At 36.6% G+C, this 6,107-nt stretch overlaps 1 long non-coding RNA gene across 1 annotated transcript; it reads left to right on the plus strand.

Moving 5' to 3' along the window:
- Nucleotides 1-1,383: 1,383 nt before the first annotated feature.
- On the plus strand, nucleotides 1,384-5,150 carry LOC125382137. The gene is made up of 2 exons (XR_007222358.1): nucleotides 1,384-2,976; nucleotides 4,555-5,150. It is a non-coding gene; the product is annotated as an uncharacterized LOC125382137 (long non-coding RNA).
- Nucleotides 5,151-6,107: the final 957 nt, after the last annotated feature.

Consider the following 6,107-nt stretch of genomic DNA (forward strand, 5'->3'; position numbering starts at 1 on the left):
TGATTATTCTATTTTTGAGGACGAGACGTTCTCCGTGGTTGCAAAAAATATTGATTCGATTTCAGACAGCAAAACAGGAAGGGTTAATTAGTAATAATATGAAAGTGGTATTTTACCATACTAGAAATATATTAATAACTGTCCTTTTTGAATATGACTTTTTTTAATCAAATGAATGTTATGAAAGTCAATGAGATCCTTTGCGTAGTAGTGGTGTAACGATACGGCGCATGGGCGGATACAGCTTTTTTTAAAAGGAGGGTGTGTGTGGTGTGGTGGTGGTGCGGGGTGCACAATTAAGATCTATTTATTTATTTATTGTCTTTGTGGTAATTTATACAGAAATAAAGGGGGGGGGGGGGGGGGGGGGGAGGATCGCGATACATACGATATATATCTGGACTTATGTTTGTAACTTATTTCATTAATTTTATTCAAAATTCCTTTTAATATTGTTTTAATTAATTTCGGCGAAATCGTGTGTGAAGCGATCGGAAGATCGCACAACTCACCGTTATTAACAACAACCACGGTCAGATTACCCCTATTGACGCCTTGAAACGAACTTTAGTTGACAGATAATGGATACATATATCATAAATGCCATACTTTGATTCGTTAAAAGTCATATTTGTATTTGTTGGACGATTCTATGTCAACACGTAATTCTCGCGATCACGTGCACGGGAGCCTTGGCGGTGACTGGTCAGACTGGTTCCATGTAAAAAATAATACCCGGCAATAGCGATCAGCTGCTTCGCTTAGGGTTATTATTATTTTAAATATGTTAAGTAAAAGCTGCATCTAAATTAACAAGATATTGGAATATATTATTCCTGATAAAAAATAGTTTCAGATACAACTTTTGCCGATCCTTGCACTAAAATCCTGTCTTGACCGGATCACTGGTAGATTCCAAGAAAACGTGTGTACAGCTGATTGCTGTGTCCGGCTTAGTTTACGAGAAAATACACAAGGTAATCTTAATCCCTGGATATAAAACAATGCCTAGCTGAACAAAAAATACAATTTAAACGGTAAATCAACATGTCTGGTCATTTATTATCTCAAATTTCGAATTTGTACTGACGAAGTTTCTCATCAGCCGTTCGTTTGCCGGACTTCGCTAAAGGGGTACGGTGTATTTTTTTTCTGCGCATAATATTCAAATTTCTTTTTTTTCTCCAAAATATTGAACCCGCTAGAGGGGGTGCGCATTATACATGGGTGCGCACTATACTCAAGAAAATACGGTACTTTTAAACATGAAATACGTTTAACAATTTCAAAGCCAGTTTGTTGTTTCAGTAAAACATACTGTATTGATGACAATTTGCTATAACAGTAAATAAACACCTTATATCTTCTTCAACTGTACTTGTCACATCTTTTAGAGAGCAGAAAGACATCAACTTGGCTTAGCTTGTACCAGTAAACACTGTATCGTGATACGTATCGTATCGCGACCCCTGTATCGCGACCCTCCCGTATCGTTACACCTCTAATGCGTAGTGTTATCAATGTCAGGCAATAACGATTGTAAACTAATTGTGTCATACTTTTTTTACTCATTTGTAATTAACTGATTTAAAATACACATTTATTTCAATGAAAGGATTTCAATTTTTTTTTTTGGTTTTTGGTCGCCCGGCCCGTCAGCGAAAAATGTATTTTGGGTAGAGAAATTATACTTCTTCGAAAGATAAATTGCTGAGCAGAAACTACAAGCTGCGCCCCACCCCACCTCTACCCGTACCCACTCCCACGGGTATCAGTAAGTTTAATATTGAGGAGGGTAGCCTGGGGTGGTACGTCCACTTTGATTACCTCTGTCACCTCTGGGACAAAGGTGTTCATATTTAACATTGAAGTCCTTGCCTTAATGTGCACGTTCTGATGCAAAAAGTAGTGAACATGAAATTCATAACGAGGCTTTCGGAAACTTTCAGCATTGCGTGTGCATGTCATGCGATCCAGCTAATGTTCCTTCTGATCGATGAGCGGAGCTACACTGCCGAGTTCGGTTTTCGATCACCAAAAAGTTGAAATAAAAAAAATAAAATTGATGTTTTGTAGTATGGTAGTCTTATCTAGTTAAGTAATTTAGCCCATGATGTACATTTGTGATGAAATACTGAATTAATCTTTTTTTAAATGTACTATTTCAAAGGTATGATGCTGAATATATAATCCAAGACAATTTAGAATGTCATTTATTTAATCAAAATTCAAATTAATGGTAAAACTTTGATGAAGATACTTCAGTACAGATTTTTCAGGACATTATCCATTGTAGAAAAACACCCAGAGCCTTGTTTCAAATTTGATTTATTCTAACTAAAGATATATTATTTCAGTTTATCATTATCCCTTTTCCTATGTTTACAAGCAATGAAACTGTGCATAAAATTACTTGTCCCCAATACTTTCCTGCTATTTTTTGCATACAAGTGTTTGTAATATGAACTTACCTTTGTATCTGATCTTTTAATGATAAACGTTTATTTGCAGTTTTGGTTTACCATGATGTAATCTACATATATTTTGGTATCATATAATAAATGAAATCTGTTTTGTGGTAACCAGACTTTTCAGGGATGGGGCTATGGCTATTAAAGTGAAACTACTTTCCCTGGGAAATTATTTCTGCTACATGGCTCCAGATAAGGACTGTATGTACAAGTGCTACACTGTATGTAAAAGTGCAAATATACGAGATAAGATGTATGAATTAAGGAAAGGACCTGATGTCTGTGTATGGCCAAAGCTTTATTTAAATGTTACTTTTATGTTTTGAGCAATATTCCCCTCAACCTCTTGACATCATCACCATAATAGCTAAGTGCTCACTGCTGCTACACAAACTTATATTTCTATTTAAGAAAACCAGATGTTCAGCCATTGCCTATTGGCAAACATGGGTGAGCTGAATGAACTCTTAGCAGCTTTTCCAAAATCGAGCAACTGAGAGTACTGGTGAGTGGATTAAATTTCTTTAGATGTATCAAGTATGGGATATTTACTCCAATTTTGATTCATATAGAAGATCCAGGGCAGAAGATATCTTCAGCAACCCATGCTTGCCGTAAGAAGCAACTATATGCTTGTTGTATGAGGCGACTAATGGGATCGGGAGGTGAGGCTCTCTGACTTGGTTGATGCATGTCATCGATCCCAATTGCATGGATTGATGATCATGATGTTAATCACTGGATTGTCTTGTCCAGACTCGATTATTTACAGACCGCCGTCATATAGCTGGAATGTTGCTGAGTGAGGGGTTAAACAACAAACCAAACCAACTGATACATGTTTCTGCTTGAAATATTTATAAGCATATATTTAATATCATGTTTGCCCTATTAAGGGCCCCTGACACTATACTATGGTAATCTTCCAAATGAAATTTCATGCTGACTTACTTTTGATGGACATACAAGAGAGATTGCACACCTAAAACGGTTCTCCAGCAAGATTGGAGGAGGGGGGTTATGTGGTTATTGGGGATGTTTATTGGGCTAAATTAATAGGGTGATATGTCAGTTCTAAAATCCTTTTTTAATTGACATAAGAAACAGATTAGGGACCTACCATACAATATTGGGAGTTGTTATGTTATTTGCGTATATAATTACACATAATTCAATTTACTTATTTACACATATTATTAACTCATCAATTTACTCACTGGGATTCCGATAATTCTAGGGTGGGGCCTTCTGCTTTTAGCCCCTAAATTTCGAAAAAGGCCCACATTTTCAAATACAATGGGGCATTTTAACATTGTGCTGTATGGGCAAGTGCGGGTGTACCTAGGGAATATATGAAATTGTCACATAAAGGGCCCATGGCAGAATATTCCTTGAGTGAACCCTAGGGCTGCAACAAATACACTATGAGGCGAATACGATTCATATCACGAATATAGGGTAACGAATACGAATATTAATGAACAATTACAAAAACAAGTCAGCAGTTTATGTATTATTTATTATATTCAGTGAAACAATAATAACATAATTTATTTGACATGGTTTGTTAATTAATAAATTATACATTTATATACTGCACCTATCCAGGTACTAGTATCTGCTCAAATGCGACAATGACCAGTGAAAACAATACTATCAAATTAAATATTATAAGAGTGTTGTCATTGAAAGAATCTGTGCATATAATATGTTGTTATAGATATTTTTAGGTACAGGGTATGTAAATATATATGATAGCATATTCATAAATATTCGATTCTAGTGGCCATGAATAACGAATTCAATTCATGAATGGTTACGGATCGATTCACCGAATACGCGAGTACATCGTAACAGCCCTAGTGAACCCTGTATTTATTAACAGGTGTCAAGACTTAAAATAATATATACACACATATGTAAGGTGATGCATGTGAACAGGGTATTACGTATTCTATTATTCCATTATGTTATCAATAACTTGTTTTGACACAATTGTGAAGTCCATTACTTGTAATTTTGAGAGTGCATGCAATGACTTATGATATGCACACTGACATTTCTTGCTATCATTTGTAAACAGAAGCTGAGGAGGAAGCCTGCAGTTGGGCTCTTACAAGCCACTGACAAGTACATGGTGACCTGGGTAAAAGAATGGCTTCGAGTTCCAGGAGCAAGGCTTAGAAATGGCATAAGGAAAACGCGTACTGAAAAACAGAGGTGTAGAAAGAGAATCTGCAAACAAAAGTGCTGAATTGCAACAGAACAAAGAAATCCAAAAAGTTGGTGTTGACAACATATTTTTCACAGGGTTATGACCCTTGTTTTTGAACTTGGTACATATACTGCCAGGACACTACTGAAGTTAATAAATGAAACCGTCTGTGCTTATCTAAGGTACAAACTCCATAAGATGGTTATAAGAACTTATTTTGTATGGAGTTATGGCCTTTGCTTCATGCTTTTTTAACTTGATGAAATATAGGGGGAAACAGTTTGTCTCACAAACGAATTTGAAGCCACATAAATGAAATTTTGCAGGTCAATATTAGGGGTATATGTTTAGACTGTGTTTTAAAACTGGTTTTGAGAATATATGTTTCACATCCGCCTTGTTGCAGGTAGTAACACTGTTTTCTTGTTAATAATAATTAATTAATAATAAAGTTTATTATTCTATTTTGCTCTTTGTGTTTATTTATAAGTATTAACTACACATGTATTAGGGTACATAAAAAATAGTATTGTAACTAGTGTAAGCATTTCGATTGTTTTGTACAGCTAGAAGTATTTATATTACTTACATTTGGTTTTCAAAGTATCAACTATGATAAAAAATTATTATCTTTTTAAAAATTCAGTATTTTTTAGTTTTACCTTTTATCTTTGTAACTTTAACATCACGGCTAGCTGGAGCCTTTAGAAATGTTTAGTTTTATGTACCCTAACACTACACTTGGAAAAGTTCTATTGTGGCATCATTTACATGAAATATTAAGATGAGATGTCAGTTATGACTTCTGATGACATCAGCCTATTTAAGATCATGGCAGATGGCAGATGCTGCGCTGATAATTATTGTCGACGTTGGGCCGATGTCCATCCGATGCTGATTCCATAACAAATGCCAATTTCTGGCCGAAGGCTGGCCAGATAACTATTTACGACGTTGGGCCGATGTCAATCCGATGAGCAAAACTTCATCGGCCGACAATGTTTGCTGACGCTGGGCCAATGCTGGGCCGGTGCATTGCCGATGCAGGGCCGATGATGTTTGCCGACGTTGGGCCGATGTCGATCCGATGAGCAAAACTTCATCGGCCCGACGATGTTTGCCGACGCTGGGCCGATGCTGGGCCGGTGCAGCACCGATGCAGGGCCGATGACGTTTGCCGACGTTGGGCCGATGTCGATCCGATGAGCAAAACTTCATCGGCCTGGGTTGTTGATAAAAAAAATAAAATATTTCGGATATTAATAAGGCTATTTCACCCCTCCACATGTATTTATACTCTCGTCTATGGGAAACATACAACAGTTGCCACCTAGGTGAATGACCCCTTGACAACGGAAATAATGCCCGAGCTCTAGTACAATGAATACTGTACTCCATGCTGTCTGTTTGGTGTTTGTGCG

The sequence above is a fragment of the Haliotis rufescens genome, unplaced genomic scaffold, assembly GCF_023055435.1.
Source record: "Haliotis rufescens isolate VD_foot unplaced genomic scaffold, xgHalRufe1.0.p SCAF_2, whole genome shotgun sequence".
Lineage (NCBI taxonomy): Eukaryota > Metazoa > Mollusca > Gastropoda > Lepetellida > Haliotidae > Haliotis > Haliotis rufescens.